Genomic DNA, 19,874 nt, shown 5'->3' with positions numbered 1-19,874 from the left:
TGTTTATTATTGTTTTTTTTTTTGCATACTCTCATATTTTTACACATACATATATAACCGGTTTTCGCAGCAAAAATGTTTCGGCACATTAAAGTTTAGTTGGCAAATAYATTTTGTATTTAATTCTGGCAACATTAAACCATTTTTGGAAACAATACACAAGTATTGACCGTTAAATGTTTGTAWGTATATCTTCCTCTATGTAAACATGCCTTTTCAACTTCCTTACTTAACGCTTAAAGGTAATAAAATCCAAATGTCTCATAAATCTGTCATAAACACAGCACTGACCGGCACTAAAATCATAGCCTGGGGACTAACGGTAAGTGGGCGCATACACACCCACATAAATGCACATACACTTGACTTTCGCACATATTGCGTAAATGAAAAGTCATATAACCGGTGGGTTAAATGAGCAGAAATGCCCGACAAGCAAGTACCGGTGAGCATATGGTTATATATATTGATATACCTATATTCATGCAGCAGTGTTATATACAAACAAACATTTAGAGACAACTCGAAGTTTCAGTTTTTGGCTACAATTATTTATATAACTAAATGTATACAAATTTTCAGATATACAWGCCCTGTAGGAATCTTAGACACTCGAAGTGAAATTCTTCTTCTTGATCTTTCGGTGGAAGAGTTCTCCCTCAACGTCTCAATGTCAATGTCTCCTTCACCCTTTTTTTCTCCCTATCTCTCTTTCTCTCTCTCTCCCTCTGTCTGTCACTTTCTCACTCTCTTTCTTTCTCTCTCTCTTCCTCCAAGCTATTTTTGCTTCCCATCTCTCTTTATCTGCCTACCTCTTAAATCCATATTCTTGATCTTGCGGCGGATGAGTTCTCTCACTCTCCGTCCCACTATTTCTCTCTCTCTCTCTCACTTACTCTTTATTTCTCTCTCTCCCCTGTTTTTCTCTCCCCCTGTCTTTCTYTTTCTCCCTCCCTCTTTCTTTCCCTCTTTTTCCTTCTCTCTTCTTCCGAGCCCATATTTTTCTGATATCTCTTCCTATCTTCTCTCTTTCCCTCTTTTTGTTTCATTCTCTATCTTTCTAATCCGTCAATTTTCTCTTACTTTTTTATTGTCTCTTCTTATCACTATCTCTCCCGTGCCCATAATGTGGAAGATAGTTCCAAAATCCCCCTCATGCAGTGCCCTCTATAGAGCACGACAAGGAGGCAGAATTTGTCTCGGGGAAGATTAATCATTTTCTTAAACCTTACAAGGTACTTTATTGATAGGAAATATGAATGCACCATTCCGCAACTTGCACGAATGTCAATAAACGAACGGACAAGGAATGCGGAATGATACCTGAGGAGTAAAAAGTCATACCAGTTAATCTAAGYATCACAGATTCCCGAGATCGTCGATAACGGGTTGATTGAACTTTGAAAGCCCGATTCTGATTAACACACTCTGTATACTTATACTTACATTATCGGATACATAATTAATACGAATATGAASTTGTTTAAAAATATATTTACGATACCTTTTCTTGCGGGCTACACTCTTATACATTCCAACTATACTATATACATATTTCTCATACGCCCGCCACATGCTGCCCTGTATAAGACATTTTACCCCCTTGTGGCCTCTAAGGCCAAACGAGGGCAGTCAGCCGTGGCGCACTACAGTAATTATAATAAACTTTTGCCAATAATTCATTAACAAAGGACATTAACATGGACGCACCATGCAGCACATTGCTCCTTACACTTGTAGACAAACATATATACATAGATACTTGTATACAAACTATATATATATATAATATTAACTATGCCAGTCTGCATTGTGTACGATTATAAAAACAAAATGTTCATTAAAAGTAGCCAAAGTATGCTTCCCCACACAAAATATCAAGTCTAAATCTAGTAAAAGCGGCTAGGGGCTCTTTGCTTACAGTTATGTTGAAAACATAGCATAGGAACAAATAACGATGTTGCAGTACACTGAAAAAAAATTTTAGAATATAAAGAAGCTAACAGCATAAAGAAGTAGTTGTTCTTCAAAACTATAACGGCTGTGTAAACTGACATTGAGTAGTGTCAAAAGCTTCGTCAGTATCGGTCTGGTGGTGAACGAGAGCAAGACGAAATATCTCGTGTCATCAAACAAACAGTCGTCGCACTCGCGACTTGGCTCCCACATCACTGTATGCAGTCATAACTTCGAAGTCATAGATAACTCRGTCTATCTTGGAACCAGCATTAACACCAACAACAAAGTCAGCCTCGAAAACCAACGTAGATTAACTCTTGCCAACAGATGCTACTAAGGACTGAGTGGGAAATTGAGAAGTAAAGTCCCCTGTCGACGAAGAAAAAGCAAATTCTACAAGTCACTCCCCGTCTTGCTACATGATACAGAGGTGTGGACGATGACAACAGCTGATGAGTCGGCGTTACGAGTTTTCGAGAGAAAGTTCTGTGGTCTTTTGCGCATTGATAACGGCGAATACCGCAGTCGAAGAGACAGTGGCCATGCTGGCTAGGCCAAGTCGTCCGAATGGATGAAAACACTCCAGCTCTGAAAGTATACGACATAGTATCCCCCGCGGAAGTTTTCAAGATGTCGATCTTGTCGATCTGAAATATCCTTTTCGCCTCAAAAAGCGATTCATAAGTCGGAACCCACGATATTGGAGCACTATAGCATAAAGCTCTCATACAAACTGACGGATCATAGTTCTTCCAAGGATTTTTTTTTTTTTTTTTTTTTGTGAAGAGTATTATAGCTTCGGCGCAGCAAAATTTACGTGTATTCTTGTTTGAAATTGCCTTTAGAACCCTTTTCATTAATAAATATGTTTTCTTTCCCAGAAATGTTTCTCACAGTGTAGCCATATTAAAAATGCGAGTGTTTATCACCGACGCAAGAAAACAAAACGCTACACGTTTTGCCAGCAACATGCCCTTGAGCATCATTAGCAGCAACAAGGCGAAAGGACAGAGGCGTGGACAAAAGTTCAAAACAGCTGGACGAGAAAGACTACAAGAATGCGAAGTAAGTGTGAGCGACGGCTGAGACACTCAATGGCCATTGGCGATACCAAACAATTTATTAAAGCATAAAATCACCAAAAGGCTGAGTGGAACGTGCCTCGACCATACACACATACCAGCACACACACACACACACACCGAGGAATGTGAGTAAAAGTTGAAGGTATTTTCTCCCACACATACTAGCACGTGTATGTGTAAGTAGTTTTTTTTTGTGCGTCCGGCCAGCTGTGCCATGTTGCCACTTACGAGTTTACGGTCAGCATGTGGGCAATAACAAAAACAACAACAGTCATAGCAACGAGTGAATGGACTAACTAAGCGCTCATAAACTTCAACGCCAGCCAAAACACTAATAAACCATATGCGTGCGGTGGTGTGAGAACAGGAAGTATACGGAAATAAATACCGTTATAAGCTCGGTGAAAATGTATATAGAAATACATGCTTTTCATATACGTTTTTGCTTTATGCGCTTTTCCATACAACAAATTGCAAGAAAAACTGCAAGGACATACCGTTGGTTACAAATTCTTATGTTGCTTTTGTTGTAGGTAGGTGGCTTCGCTGACTTTTAATGCATAAGGCAATAATCGGGGTCATCAGTTAATGACCAGCAATGCTTCGAACGCCATGGTCCACAATTAAGCCAAAGAAGCGAAAAAGTGATATCAAAGCCCAAGTCCAAGCATTTTCGCCCACAACAACCTGGTCGTAAAATAATTTTACGCTCCACTCCTGCTCAGCAAAAAGTTGTTGCGGTCGTTTTATGATTATTACATGAATTATTTGTAGTGCGCTTTTCGGCATAAATAAACATATTTTCAGGTTTATAGTGTGGCTTTTAGTTATATGCATTCATGCTAACATTGTATGGCATATGYATGTGTTGGTGTAGCTATGATTGTGTGTCTCGAGGTGTCTGTGTGCTTCATATGTGCGCGTAAAATTTTAATTGAAACGCAGCCTAGTGTCTAATTAAACTTTTATGACACTATGTAAGCGATGATTAATTTTTGACATTGCAGCATTTTTGGCCGCTAACCATTGGTATGTCGGAATTTTATGTTAGGCTGTAACTTTGATGTGATTAAGGTGATAAATCGATTCCACAAATGTGATAATTTTCGTTCCGATCTAGAAAAGATCTGTTGACTCAGATCTCAGTGATCCTAACAAAGAATACTTTCTTCAGTACTCCTTGGTTTCAGTAGCGATTTAATATAATATAACATTGCTAGATGTTTGGCTAATCCTTTCCTTATATTTGTGGCTTTTGTCAACAGATAACTTTAATCATATAAAATAAAACATCCGATCAAAAATCTAACCGGTAGGTAGCGCTGAAATCAAGTTACCTCTAAAAAAAATATACGACACCAACCGAGTTAGTTAGTTATACACCGAATTGGTTATATTAGGCGAGGTTAGGTTAGGTTAGATGGGTGATCAAAAATCGCAAGTGGACTGCTAAATGTAGTCCTTTGTGATGACCAGAAAGAAGAACTCCTGTCTTCGAATTTATAAATTAGCAAAACGTACAGGTATTTTAATTTCCACTCCTGACGGTTCGGTCTGAAGGCATATACTCTCAATTGTTTAGGTACTGACCTGTCTCTTATACACATCTAGATGTGTATAAGAGACAGGCTAAATGTAGTCCTTTGTGATGACCAGAAAGAAGAACTCCTGTCTTCGAATTTATAAATTAGCAAAACGTACAGGTATTTTAATTTCCACTCCTGACGGTTCGGTCTGAAGGCATATACTCTCAATTGTTTAGGTACTGACCTCCCAAACGCTAGACAATTAAGAAGGAAGTATTAAGTTTTTCCACCTTGACTCTTTCATACAGCTTCTGCAGATGACGTCTGGCAAGATTACAAACCTTACAGCATGGACGCCAATTGGGCAATGGCCTGTTAAAAGGCTCACAACTCGGCAAGGTTAGCCTTGATGAGGACAAAGAGATCACCATGCTTCCGCCAAGTTCAGCTATTTAGCAGTAAAACGCAATATAGCGGTTCTAGGGTGCCTTTTCTTGCTAGAACCAGAGGACAACTTTCGGTGAGAGACCCTACTATTTGCCAGTGGCTCCTTTGCAGCAATACAGGGCAATCAAAACCTTTTTTGCTCTATCCTGGATGAGCCCCAGATATTTCAATCCGCTGGTTGCAGACAGATATCTCCCATTCGCGGCAGTGGTGCCGCAGAGATCTTGAACCTTCTAGTGGATAAAACCACCAACGATTAAAACCGAGATCCATCTCGTCACCTTGTGGACTTCTCCTACTTACATTCCCTCGAGCACTTGTGTTTTTCCATTCCGTTTCAATCACTCTGCCGCACCGAAGATTAAAAATAAGGTGTTTGAGGTATGATTTAACCCCAAAACAATCCAGAGCAGTTACGACTGCAACCAGCAGGACGTTATTCAAAGCTTCCTCAGATCAAGGAAGATCCTAACAGCGAATTGCTGAAGTCTAAGGGAGGAGAAGTTGATGGGCCAAAAATTCTTGGCTGTAACGTGGAAGCCCCTGCCAGCCTTCGGGATGAACGTAACAACTCGAGGTCTTCGTCTGCAATATATGTAAGTACGCCATTCACAAAGAGGGAATCGATGAAGGTGTTAACGGCTCAACTGTGAATGGCGGTCAGCGCATGTCTGAAGTTTGTTGCGTCCGTAGTCTGGTCGGTGTATTGTTTCATGTCGTCGATGTAATTGAGAAGGACTTCTTGATGGTCCTAAGAGGCCGTGTCGCTCCTAGCAGATGACTGCAAATATGATTTCTGCAAAAGCAACTCAGAAGAAACTTGGAAAGGAGTTTATTCCCTATAGTGATTGCGAGWGTTTTGAGATGTAGAATTGAAACCGGAACGGAGAGAGGACACCGAGAGGACACTTGGAGTTTTTACCTCGAAATCAGGTGTTCATAGTCCACTTCTTGAGTTTTGGAAGGAGCGTAGATTTTTCGATGTCCTCAAGTAGCGTTGTCAAAGGCTTTTGTCAAGTCTGGAGCTAAAGAATCGTCCTCGCGCAGGGTGAGAGAGGAGTGAGATCATTGTCTTAATTGCTGCTTGACAATGCTGCCATATAAACTGGCCTCAAGTGGTTCTATCGAAAACTTGTTTATTTAAACAAATATCTACAAGAAATTTGTACAGTTGTTGTACAGTTTAGATCACTAAATCATATAGCTTCCATACAATCTCTATTTATACCCTTTTATGCTATAAGAAATGCAACCGTGAAGAGTATAATCGGTGCATTCGAACTTAAAGCTTTTTCCCATTTATTTTTATTTATTTTATTATTTGTTGTTGTTTAATAACACATTCGCCCACGTTGTATGCTCGCTGACCGCATTGCGGATGGAATTTATTGYTTTCTTGTTATTCTCGCAATCCTTTTTTTTTTATCATTTTTTGTATTGTTAATCTAGCGAAATTGCGATTTTAAGCGCACAAAAAAAGCATGGCCTCACTCGAGTGCGAAAGTAAAAYKCAAAAACCAAAACAACAATAGCAGRGAATTCTAATAAAGAKCAGTTGTAAAATATGGGCACAGTTCCTGCCACCATATTGTGTGTTTTTATTGTTGCTGCACTACAAATTGTTAGATTAGTGCGAATTCCATGCAGTTCCCTTGCATTTTTGTTGCTAGTTGTTGCAAGTATTTTAGACACATACAAGCCTCACCCTAACACATACATAAAGGCACATACAAAAATAAATTTGTAGAGAATTTCCACACGAAGTGACCCAAATAYTTAAATATTATTGGAATGTGGGGAACGGTGAAAGTTCGTTAAAATTTATGGTGGGGATTTTATTGCAAATTTTAATGTTTGCAGCAGCTTGAAGTACTCGCTTATATTTGCTACTTTTATAAGTTATTATTTTATGTTTTCATAAGGTCAAATAAAAAATTTTCGATATGAAACATTTTTGATTATTCTTATTATTTGTTTTTTAACTAAAATATAATATATCATAACTTCAATGCATTTTTTCTTATGAATTTCAATTATGTATTTCCAGATATCAGGCCAATTAGACTGTGACAAAGCGAAAATGTTTGAAATGTAAGTTTGGAATTTTTTATCTTATTTTTTATAACATTAATTGTCTTATTTAATTGCGTTTTAATATAACAATAGCAATCATTCCCAAAAATTCAGCTAAAAGCAAATATGTACATTGATTGCTACATACTATAAACTGAATAGCAGGTCCCATCTGTGTTAAAGAATTATCTATCAACCAATTCTTTCTTCTTTTTATTCAGTTTGAGTAAATTAGTCCTATAAGATCCAAGACTCACTGAGCGTAGCCGATGTCTCTTCATTCACAGAACTATGTCAATGTCGTTGAGGCCAATGACATCAATATCATTAGCGTATTTCAGCAGCTGTACACACTAAAAGAATATTCAGTTCTGTAGCTCGAAGAAGTCGCATGGTAGGGAGTGTCCTTTTGTCTGAAACGTCGTTTGGTATAGAATGGCTCGGAGAGGTTCTTCCCGATTCTGACGGAGCTATTGGTATTGCTCGACGTCAGTTTACACAGCCGTATTAGTTTTGCTGGGATACCAAAATCTGACATAGCGGCATAAAGGCAACAACTTTTCGTGCTGCCAAAAACAGTTTTGAAATCGACGAAGGAGTGGTCTGTGTCGATGTTCTTTTCACGGGTCTTTTCCAAAATTTGGTGTATAGTGAATATCTGATCTGTTGTTGGTTTTCCAGGTCTAAAGCCGCATTTATAAGGTCTTATCCCATGTTAGTTGGCGTAAATTGTGGAATGGACAGAGCACACTTAAATTCCAATCGTTGAGCACGCATTCGTTCGACCATATTCCACAAAGAAACTGATGCATGCTTCTTATCAGTTCTACGCCGCCGTACTTGAATAGCTCACCCAACAATTCATTATTTATTCACTTAACTAAATTAAGTTAGCTCAGTTACTCACTTTCACTTTCAACACTTCCTTGCTACAATGTGAAATTATTCTGACCTTAGTGTTTTCTTAAGTTATTATATAGCCTTAACACGTAGTGGACTAAGAAATTCTACAAAGATGATAAAAAATTAAATATACAAAGGAAGATTAGGTAAGGTTAGGTTAGGTYGTAGGGTTGATCCAAAATCGATAAATCTCACTTGGATGACTATTCCTCCTGAATGGGAATCCTCAAAGCCTCATAGGTCGACGAAGTATTTTGAGCCTACCACAAATATGTTAKGGCAGTTAATATCAATAATAATAATACGTACGGCTACCGATGTATTTCAGTTAGTCTATCAAAAAAATATTTAGCCGCACCACAAAGCGGATAAACTTATTGAATAGTGTTCAGTCAGAAAACTTACAATTGATAAACTTTGCTAAGAACAAGTACTTCRGAGAAACTCTTACGGTTCAATCTGAACTGAAAGGATCTCGTAGTCGCCCAAGTTCTGGTTGTTGACCACTGCTTTTGAGCTTAGATCCAAAGGTACAATGCCARAATCCCTTAGGATAAAATTGAGRAAGAGTGCACTTCCCAKCAAGCTTATCGGTTTTGCAGTTTCTGGCGATTCTGCTGTGACCAGACACCCACACAAGTCTAATATGGATAAAGCTTAAAGATACTGCTAATGAGGTCATACACTATTTGACTAAGTTTGAGCGCACGGTCCCCCCTCGGCTATCGAGATTCCGAAACCTTTTTAATCTGGTACTGAATAAATACCGGTGTTTTCGTAAATATTTTCAAGAATCTATCCATAGAAAAATAAATAAATAATATAGTATTGACTTATTTTTGATAAGAAATCATAACTTTTCATATTATCGAATTCATTCTGTATGCATTGAAATTTTTCGGGATCCCGAAATCAGTATTTWAAATCCCGAAATTCACATATTTGTGCTTACTTCAAATTTGATGAGTTATGAGTTTTTGTTTTTGGTTTTATAAATTATTGCACCTTTTAGTTAAATTTGCTTTCAATTCCGCCGTTCAAACACTAAATAGAAGCTGACAGAAAATGTTCAAAATATCTGCAACTTATTTAAACACATTTTACACTTATTTGGACAGCATATTAGCATTACTGAACTCCCACCTATTTATGAAAGCGCAAACATATCCATACCAAATCCACTAAATCGCATTTGAAGTGAAAATCACCACATTGAGTTAAGTTGAAGCGAAATAAATAAATCGCGCTGAGCACTTGTTAGCCGAAAACCCACCCCCAAAAAAAAACAAAAAGAAAGACATTTCAACTACTTGCCACAGCTAAAATATGGCATCAAGTAAATATTTGATGACTTACAACGTGCCACAGCACGGACGGTCACTTGCCGCATGCCACACTAGCCACTTGCCGCTTGCTACCTCCTGCTTGTCCCCTTCTGCTTTCCACTTGCTATCCATCTCCTGTTTGCCGCTTGTTACTTACTTATGGACTCTACAGCATATATTGCCACTGCCCTGTTAACCTTCACTCATTTCGAGGCGTCTCTTACTCTCTTGCCGGCTGCTTGCCGCCTGCCAGACCGGCCATCAATGCGTCGTAAAGCGTTCGGGGTTACGCGTTAAATGCCGTCTAAATTATAATTTATGGCACTTTTTTATTTTCGGCGCTACAACAATAACAACAACAATGCAGTCATGTACTTACATGGCAAGTTTCGTAACCATTTTCAACAACATGTCGAAGCGATATGGCAGCACTGCAGCACTTCCTTTGCCACTTTTTAGTTTATGTTTTTTTTTGCTTCTTTTCTTTTTTCGATTTTTTCACATCAATTTTCATTTCGTTTTTGCCTTTTCGTTGCGACTTAAAAACTAAACGAAGTGGATTTGCGCCTGTTGTTGTTGCTGCTTGCTCTTGTTGTTGTGGTAAAGTGTTGAAAGTGGGATTTACACTTGTTACTTTAATGCTAGAGTTTATTTCGGCAATTCAGTGAAGGAAAGTGGACGAGTAAGGGAGCGTATTTTATGCGGGAGCCGCACACATACACATACACAAACACTTACACATGCAAGCACTTACATATGCACATATTTATACCCATATTATACTCGCTTAAGTATATTGCTGCGTGTACTTACGTATGTATGTCCGTGCGTGTGTAGCATGTATAAATGTGTGAGTGCAATAAATTTCCGTTCCATATTGAACTTAATTGATTTATAAATGTTTGGGTCAATTGCCTTAAATGTTGGCTGCCGGGAAGTTGCTGCTGCAGCAGTTTCAACATCACCTCCTCTCCCTCTACCTCCTTTCTCCCTCACTTTGGCTACGTCGTTAAGCAAATCTTCACAGGATATAACACTTATATACACCGCAGTGTTTTCATATAAAATTCCCTCACTTTTGCCATTTCTTGCTGTTGTTGTGCATCCTTATTGGCTTCTCTTGATTTGTGTTAAGTGGTTTTTGGCTTTTTCTCACCGAAACTTTTTCCTGTTTTCTCTATTTTCTGTCACTTTGCTTGTGTCGCTGGCTCAGCTTGTGGCTTATCGGTTTTCGTATATTGTCATATCGGTTTGTAAAAACATATATATTGTCTTATTGGCTTCTCGGCTAATGGTCTTTTTGGACTTAGCAGTTGATTGGAAAAATATTGCTTTATAGCCAGCTCTTAAGTTCTTTTCTGGTGTGTGTGTGTGTGAAAATTTTTATATATTTATATTTTATATGTGTTTGTGCATGTGTGTGTGTGTGCGCGTGTGTGTGTCCTAATAACCACAGCTCAATTTATACCATTTTAGTGGCATCACCAGCTTATTGCACTAAAAATGCCGAGAATATTCGAAGGCAACAATAAATCAATTAAAGTGAACAATTTTAAAATTTAGAACCTTTTCATGCAATTTAAGCGATTATATTATATGAGATAGTTATGGGTGTGAAGTAACGTGACTGTTAATGTAATATGTTTTACTTAGTTGGTTTTATTATTCTGGCCGAATCGTGCTTCAACTAACTGAGCAATATTGGATAAATTCAAACGAATACAATTCTCGCTTGCGTTAGTTGGCGGGTAATCCAAATATTTTTTAGGCTAATGTAAACGTACTTTTTGAATACGAACTAGCATTGAACCAATTTACTTCGCGTGCGCTTAGCAGACGCTGATCACCAACTACTTTATGTGCGACCACGAAACCCTTTYGGCGTAGAGTACGCAGGAGATCCATTGTACCAATTGCCCTCAGCGAAGTTCATCTTGCCGCAATCGTAGAGGACACTGTCCAACAGGCATTCATGTGGCAAGCTAAAAAATCAAACACTGGTTGTCAAAATGACATGGAGCAGTGTGAAGTGGAAACGTCCARATACTTTCTTATCCATTGTCCAGTCTTTATAAGAAGCCTCTCGGTTTTTTCTTTGTCGAACCCACAGCCGAGTGGTCGAAACTGGCATTAGCCTCTTAACCTAACTAAACTTTTTCTACCTAACTTAACCTTAACCTTATTACTCAAAGTCACTTTCAAGTATGATTTTATTATTTTTCGACGAGAGCATGATATCAAATAATACTTCAGATCTTAGGTTTTAGATTAGATGGTTRATCTAGAGATCTGTGTTCGAACTTATAAATTTTCAAAATGCGTAATAACCCCACAAAACTGCACAGATGTTTAATTTCCAGCCGATTGTCGTGGATTAATTTCCATTCCCGYCAGTTCGGTGGGATGTCTGATACTTCAGGTCTTCTTCCATTASATATTTCCAGCTCTGTTTGGTCACTTTTTCGCATTTTTATGAAGCCWAAACGTGTKTTCTTTGATAGTGGAGCTTAGGTGYYTTTTTTGTCAGTTTGTCRRCTTTACAGTTACTAACGATTCGACCATGGTCTTACGTCCATAGTAGTCTTGTTTGTTTCCGTTGATAGTAGGGTTGGGCATTCATTAACAACCCTTGAACGCTCTATTAGTGAGCTCAAGGTAATCATCGTTCTCCTATCAGAGTGAATTGTTACTTTTCGAATGAGACCTCTGCTTTTTCCAATATAACGCTCTTTCCTCGATATTACTGAAGGAGAATGTTTCGTTTCTGTGTCAGTCTGTATCCTAAGGAACATGGAATTCGAGAAATTGCTTACCGCAGGAATTTAAAGAACAAGTCTCTGGACTCAAGAATGGTTTCTTGCTTCATTTATAGAGTTAAAAGTGTTGATGATTTAGTGCTATTTTCCGATCTCGTGATTTTAATTGTCTTCTTCCTTATCGAATATTAAACTGTATTTATAGGATCGATCGTTTTCCTTTCYTTCCCCGGCGGGTACTGCGTCGAATACTGACTCTATGTTGTTCTTCAAATGGATAAATTCTATTCGAACTTCTTCATGGCTGTTCCATCGTCATCGATTGAGGAATCGGGTTCACCATCTCCTGGAGTTTCACTGCCATTCAACAAATAGGAGAATTTTTCCCTTGATGATTTCAGTATGTTCTGGGTATCAAACWCTAGRCCATCTCAGKGGGTTCTAAAAGAGTATAATCCGGTCTTGAAACCTTTTATTAGTAGCCACGTCTTTTCTTACAATTTTCGAGCATAACCCCTGTCGACCAGCCTGTCAAGTTCTTCATACTCACACACTTCGGGCACTATATTTTTTTTTTTTTTGCTCTTTTTGTCCTCTTCAACTCTCGATATCTATCACCGCACGTGTTGTGATCAATTGTAACGTGGTGAATTAGGCTATAAGTCTGTTTTTTGTGACACGACACTCCTCATCGTACCAGCTGTTATTTTGCCTTATCGAAAACCARTGGTTTCGTTTGCAGTACGTAAGGAGTTTGAAATGCCGGAAATCTTAGGATCATATAACATTTCTAATGACAAACTTTTTCTAAAGCTAAGCTCAGTACATTTTAATACCCATTTGAAAAACGTTTGATAAAGAAAAACTCTCCATCATAACTGCATAATTTTTTCTGACATTTATGTGCACTTCTATCCACACAGCAGTACATTTCAAAATACGAATTTCAAATTTTGAARTATGATAACCGTTAAATACAGAAAAAGTAGTTTAAAACTTTTATCCACCATCTTAGTAGATCACCTACAACTTTCTCCAAATCCAATTTGTCTATTCACCGCTCACACTCTCACGAAATGAATGCGAGCGAAACAAGTCAAAAAAGTCGGAAGAATTGGCCGTCGCAACGCGAAGAGATAATTGCATTCCGCGTTGGTTAAGTGCAAAAATGCAACACGAAACGTGCGAAATRCGAGCTCAGTGGAGACTTCAAGCCAAAGATGACAGACGACCGACACAATGACAACCCAACTCGTGCGCGTTTATGGATAATATCTAAGAATTTAGTTGATAGAAGACAAAATAGAAATGCAGAACAGCTGCAGCGAAGCATCTTAATGACATTTGAAGCGAGCGCTGAAGAAATTGAATTGATTATGCGGTAATGGAAGTTGGCGTTGAACAAAACACACAAAAAAAAGAAATAAAAAAGCCAAAAATGAGCGCATCAAACGAAATTGAGATAAATAAGACGGGAAGGAAAAGTTTCAGCTGCTAATAAAGTCTTGACAAAAGTTTGTGGAATACGTGGCTTTCATTTAATGCGCAAAATTAACTAGTTTACGTYTCTTTTTTTACGAGCGCATAGATAATGGCGGAGCGTGCAGGAAATTATTGTATGATGGTTGTTGGATAAGTAACRATTTTTTAAAGAAAAGTACTTGAACTAACATTATTATTTGGCTCCATAGAGGCGACTAACACCTCTCTCAAACTTCATACTACATAAACGATTCCCCAAAGATAACCTTATATTTTCCAATCCAAACTACCGTATACGTAACTTGTAAACAAAAATTTTAGAAATACAGGCCTTTCCCAAGCAGGAACCCGGATTGATATTCTGTTAAGCAAAGTCGATTTGTAGTTCAARTTTTTTGACATATCTAATTACTTCAACTTCAATTGGATAGCTATGACTGAAACTTTGTAGTTTCGAGCTTTGACAGAAGCTTTTGATTGAAATAGATTTTAGTATATGGTATTAGCTTGTCCCAACTTTATGGTTTTTTTATGTAGAAGCCTGACATCCTCTCCTCAAAAAAGTAAACAATCTATAATTTACTTTTGACACTTTCTTGCACCTTCTTGGTGTGTTATAAAGTGTGGTTGCAAGAACGCCTGATCACAAGCGACCGCACCTAAACCTTGACTTCTGATTAATTGTCCTCATAAAAGAGTCTCAATTAAGCACTATTCAACTACTCGCTGGATTTGAAAATATTTCTTAGTGGTAATAAYCAGAACCGAAGGTACCAGGTAGAACTGACTACCCTCATAAATATACTTCTAAGCCTTTGAAGTCCTTACTTGGTAGGTAAAAATAAGTTCTTAGAYTCTGGACCGTCTTTCTGACACCTAGTTCTCATAAAAGTTTTATCCCGTTTGAAATATACTCGAAAACGCGACATTGACCTCGGATCCCATAAAAGAACTTGATTTTGATCCTGATCCTTCAGTTTATTATACARCTAAAGGGTGATCCATTTCGAGCTTCCCTCCTTTTTTTTAGAGGAAAAACGCAAAAACTTCAATTTTAATGGGGAATGCTWATTATCATTYAAAACAATTTCTTTGRCACTTATTTTTGGACGATTATCCCTTTCAAATGTTSGACGCGGCTACGTTTCAAATSRTCCAACCGTTGAATMTAATTTTCAATGATTCGTTCGARTATTTCGGCTGGAARCTRACAAATGACACACGTGATGTTTTRCTCCAAGGCCTCCATCGAAGCGGAATTGTCCGTATAGACTTTAGACTTTACATATCCGCACAGGAAAAASTYCAATGATRTGATATCACACGAYCTTGATGGCCARYCGACAGGCTYAAAACGTGAAATWATCTGCTCACCGAAGTCTTCTCTCWATGAATCCATCGATTAATGCGATGTGTGAAAAGTGGCGCAGTTTTGTTGAAACCAAATGTTRTCGATATCACGAGCCTCAATTSCAGGCATCAAAAATGAATGACCCGAWAACGGTCGCCATTGACGGTACCGTTCTCGCCKGCATCATTTTTAAAGAAATATGGACSCATGATTCCACCGGCGCACAACCACCACTGGATGAAATGGTAGCTCTTGAATCTCTTCAGGTTGCTCTTCGTCCCAAATGCGGCAATTTTGCTTATTTACCTACTMATTGAACCAGAAATGGGCCTCAYCGCTAAACAMAATTTGGCTCGAAAACRTCGGATCTTCTTKGAACTTTTCAASAGCCCRAAATGCRARGTGATGTCGCTTGAGAAGGACRATCGGCTTCAGWWCTTGCATATCAAATAGATTTGTATATTGATTTTGATCTTTCGCTTCAGAAAAGGGAGCAGACTCTCAGCTCGTTATCATCTATATATATACTTTATAGGGTATTCGAAATTTCCTTATAGGTATTAAGAACTTCGTGGTAATCTTAAAGTACCCTGTTCATGCTACATAAACACATTAGCTGTTGCAAATTCGACTTTGGTAGAAACTTAACGGATGTACTACCTCATAAGCGACATTTTGGCGGAAACGAAAACATATTGATTTATCCAACTATCCTCTTAGTAATAAAAGTAGCGCGAAAATTTAATAAATATGAAAGTGATATATTTTTCTAGAAGAAGAAAGCAAACAAAAACCAAATATGAAACTCACACAACCAAGATTGGTACAGACATAAACTCATATAGAGTCACATGTGAAGCTGTTGTTTCCTTCTTAGCGAGTGCACTTATGCGCTTTACGCCACTGTACTTTATTCCAGCAACGCGACAATAAGTCACGTTTTCAATTGTTGTGTAAAACGCCCGAATATGTGTAGAAAATGCGCGCAAGATAAAATGAAAATTGGCAAGAATTTCACGGAGCGCAGCTGCGGCTCAGTGAAATGCCACATGAAAATGCGAAAAGAAAACTATACGAGAATAATAAGTGCAAATAAAATCCTGCACATGCTTAAGTATGTAACATATGATTTACATACACACCGTATAYATAGGTAATAAAAATGTTGCTACCGATTTTTCTTGCCTCCTCGTAACGTCTTATATGCCACACGGTAGAGCCGTGCCAAAAGATTTGAAAACCTATTTCACGCTTTAATGATTTGGCATTGAGTGGAGCAGTGAAAGCGGCCAACTAAAATAAAAATATACACCGACATTAACAATAACAATAAAAAGCGACAACAACCKAAATTGTTGTTTAACAAAACAAATGGTGTGTTTGACAAAGAAAAAATTGTAGTTTCACCGTTATTTGACAGCCCGGTTGAAACTAAAAGTGGCGAAAAGCGGAAGTGCTTACGAAATATATATTGCATATAACGTATATATATTTATATGCGTATCTATGTACATGTATATACATATGTATGTTTCTTTTGTTTGGTATATCCTCTCACATTTCCTCTTCCACCTTTGCCAGTTGCTCTATACACGTGGCYGCAGCTGTTTTTCACGCCGTCATTTACAGTTACACTTCGCCTCAATTCTCAAAATTCTCTAAGCGCATACAGCGAATGTGCTCAGCTTCTTACTCACCTTTCATTTTTTTTCTTGTGCACCTACTTATGTGCATTGGCCAGTTGTGTCTGGCTGCTGTCTACACATTGACTTTCGCCGACTTTATTCCGCACAATTTTTCATTTTTTATCTAAACTGATGTTTCCTTYATGCTGGAATATTAAGAATCTTCCTCCTTTTCCCTGCTAATTATTTTTTGGGCGTAGTCACAAATATTCTCAGACCCTATGTCGACCAACATTGACAGGCAATGACAAACTTCTGAACGTATGTATTTCTGCCTTAAAGTGTTAGAATTAGTTAGTCTGATAAGCTCATGAGCCGCAAATAGACCACTTTTATATTTAAGGCGCAGCCTTGGCTATGCGGTACCAATATTTATATGTACTAGAGATGATGATAGAGATATTATACGTAGTTTAGTAATTATGTTCCATCGTTCCATCGCGTTTTGGCTTTGCTTGCCGAGTCGTCGTATAGAAAATGCGTGTGTTTTTCAATGTCGATCATGTTTTTGARTGACAGCCCCTCTCTTGACAATCTCGTCCACWATATCATTGCCCTCGATGTCTTTATCTTTGTTCAGTAGCAAAGACATCTACTTGAAATATATGTACTGCAGCCGTCCGACAGCTGAACAGGCTGTCTTATGCCGTAAAATTGTTGAATGATTAGTTACCCATCATCTAAAGATCTCTAAAATCATTCATCAGTCTGCATCATTCTCCCAGTTTATGAAAGAATASGTCAATTATAAAGTAAACCACATTTTTTTATTCAACGTAGCTCCCTTCAAGGGTGATAGACTAATTCTAGCGATCTTCCAACTTTTCGATACTATTTTTGTAGTGCGATTTGTCTTCTGCTTCAAAATGGGCCTAAATTTCGGCGTTCACCTCTTAATTCGACGAAAATTTCTTCATAGYGAGCATTCGTTTGGGATCTAAGAACAAGAAATAGTCGCTGGGATCAGATCTGGAGACTACGGTGGATGCGAAAGCAATGCAAAGCAAAATTCATGTATTTTTGCCAWCGTTTTCCATTTCTTCAAATGAGGAGCTTTTTCGGCTATTTGATGATTTTCCTGGGACAAAATCTGGAAACTCATAATCCAGCAAGCTTTTAGCTTCAACTGAATTTTTTCYTTAAAAAATAAATATTTTATTACTATTAGATAATGTTGACACATGTATACAGGTTCTACGCATTCGCTTTTATTTTCCACAAAAATAATTTTGCATTTTTATATAAAAAAATGGTGTTTTGGCAATTGTATRTACAAGCGCAAGCTCAATAAATTCTGTTGTGTCATAGTGGAGTTGYTTCTACGTGCAAAGGTTATCCGTGTGTGGTTGGTTATCCGGTGATCAGCTGCGTGTCACGAAATTCCATCCAGCAGAAATCCTATAAAAATGCACTGTGAAAAACGTATGCTAAGCCTGCCAAAAAATTCTTTAATGCAACTTAGGCACCTAGGATAGGTTAGGGTTAGGTTATTTGGCTGAGTTCTTTCCACCACATCGTCTTCCATACAGTTTCTGCAGCTGGTGTCTAGTAAGATTCTCAACCTTATAGCATGGACGCCAATAGATCAACTGCCTAACAAAAGTCTCACAAATATGGAAAGTCTAGCCTTAGTGAGGGCAAACAAATCACTCTTGTTATCGATCTTGGGCCAAACTTCCGCGAAGCCCAACTATCTAGTAGTAGAACACAAGAGAATGCCGCCCATTTTGAAGCAGAAGACCATCTTTCTACCGTTAGCGGTTTGCAATTTCCAGCGATTCCGTTATGGCTTATCACAAAGCAACTCTATGCTATTGATAACGAGGTTAAGTACTCCTCGACAAGCCTGTTACTGAGTTCAAGGCTAGTATCGCCGCTCTGTTATCTGAGTGAAAGGTCACTTCTTTGAAGGAGTAATAGATCTGCTGCTACCTTAATGGCTCAAATCTCGGCTGGGAAAGCGCTGCAATAGGCAGGAAGTCTGAAGTTAGTGTTGATAGAGAGCTCCTGACAGTAAACTCCTCCACCAACCTTTCCCCAAAGCTTCGACGCAACCTAGTGGACTTCACAGATAATATCAAAGCTATCTCCCAAGAAGCCCGTATGTTAAAATAGTTATTTTGCATAAAATAGAACAATTTCTGAACTAATGTTTGGCAAATTTTTTGCTAAAATTGCAATGTCACCAAAATAAATATGCCTTTATATACAATATTCTTTATAAGCTCAAAAATTTTACCATTATCTAAAAAGGTGTGAACATAGAAAAAACCATAAAAGCCAAATTATATCATAAAACGAGAATTACCACAATCGCCTTTTTTTAAAGCCGTCAATTTAGAATATTATATAAGAATGACTTCATCGGAACGATAAAATTTCCTTGGAAGAAGCTTTACAAACATACCTATTACTTAATCCAAGTATATGATTTTATTTTGAGAGCTCAACCAGGTACGAAGATAGCGCAGAAGCCCACAATGACAACAGAATTTTCTTGATCGATGCAGCGCTTTACACATAATGCAAATAAGTCCAGGCGGGTAATATCAAGCAGTAATTTTGCCAGGTTCACCAAAAGTGTATGTGTGTTTCAACATAAGGCTGGYAAAGGCTGGACAGTTATGAAGAAATTGTCTAGCTGAATCCACCTCGACTACTTCTATACAACTTTGGCAATACGTCCAACAAAATATGTATTCTTCTCGCATGTGGGACTATTGGACAGTGTCTAGTCACAGCCTTCCCTAACAGCGGGATGAATCTTGCTAAGAGCAAGCCGTTCAGAGGTACTACTGTGATGCACTTTCGGTTTTGGTTTCAAGTACAAGTTCACAAAATGCCAGAGCGCAAGAGGACAGCGAAATGCCAACATATTGCCATTGTCATGAAATGGATACAAAGGTACTTTCTCAATAAACTCATGGTGTTTGCAGTGATCTAGGTCAGATTAATCCAGAAAACAATCTAGGTCAGATTAAATTAGTRCCTCTGACAGAAAGACATATGTGTTCATGACGTCATGAATACAAGTAGTGAATATGCCTACATTTGTAATAAGCAAGATGAAAATTATACCGAAATTTTTCTCTCAGCGTAGCGCCAATGCTATGTTTGTCGATATCCCGACTAAATTGCAATTTTCTCACCACTGTTATGCCATCTGTTTACAAAATTCTTGAGTTATAGGATGCAAATGTGTAATATGAATTTTTGATACACCTATGCATCACTTGTTACCTATCCCCACACTTATTCACCACAAATGTTGGCAAGTAAATA

At 38.1% G+C, this 19,874-nt stretch overlaps 1 long non-coding RNA gene across 1 annotated transcript in view; it reads left to right on the top strand.

Moving 5' to 3' along the window:
- LOC108972279 overlaps nt 1–7,108 on the top strand; it is a 134,134-nt gene extending 127,026 nt beyond the window's left edge. Inside the window, exon 3 of the long non-coding RNA XR_001993623.1 lies at nt 7,065–7,108. This is a non-coding gene — a long non-coding RNA (uncharacterized LOC108972279). The remainder of the gene's footprint in view (nt 1–7,064) is intronic.
- The last annotated feature ends 12,766 nt before the right edge of the window (nt 7,109–19,874 follow it).

This window comes from Bactrocera latifrons, unplaced genomic scaffold (assembly GCF_001853355.1).
Source record: "Bactrocera latifrons isolate USDA-ARS-PBARC rearing strain unplaced genomic scaffold, ASM185335v1 scaffold_39, whole genome shotgun sequence".
Lineage (NCBI taxonomy): Eukaryota > Metazoa > Arthropoda > Insecta > Diptera > Tephritidae > Bactrocera > Bactrocera latifrons.
This window is presented reverse-complemented; position numbering and strand designations above follow the sequence as displayed.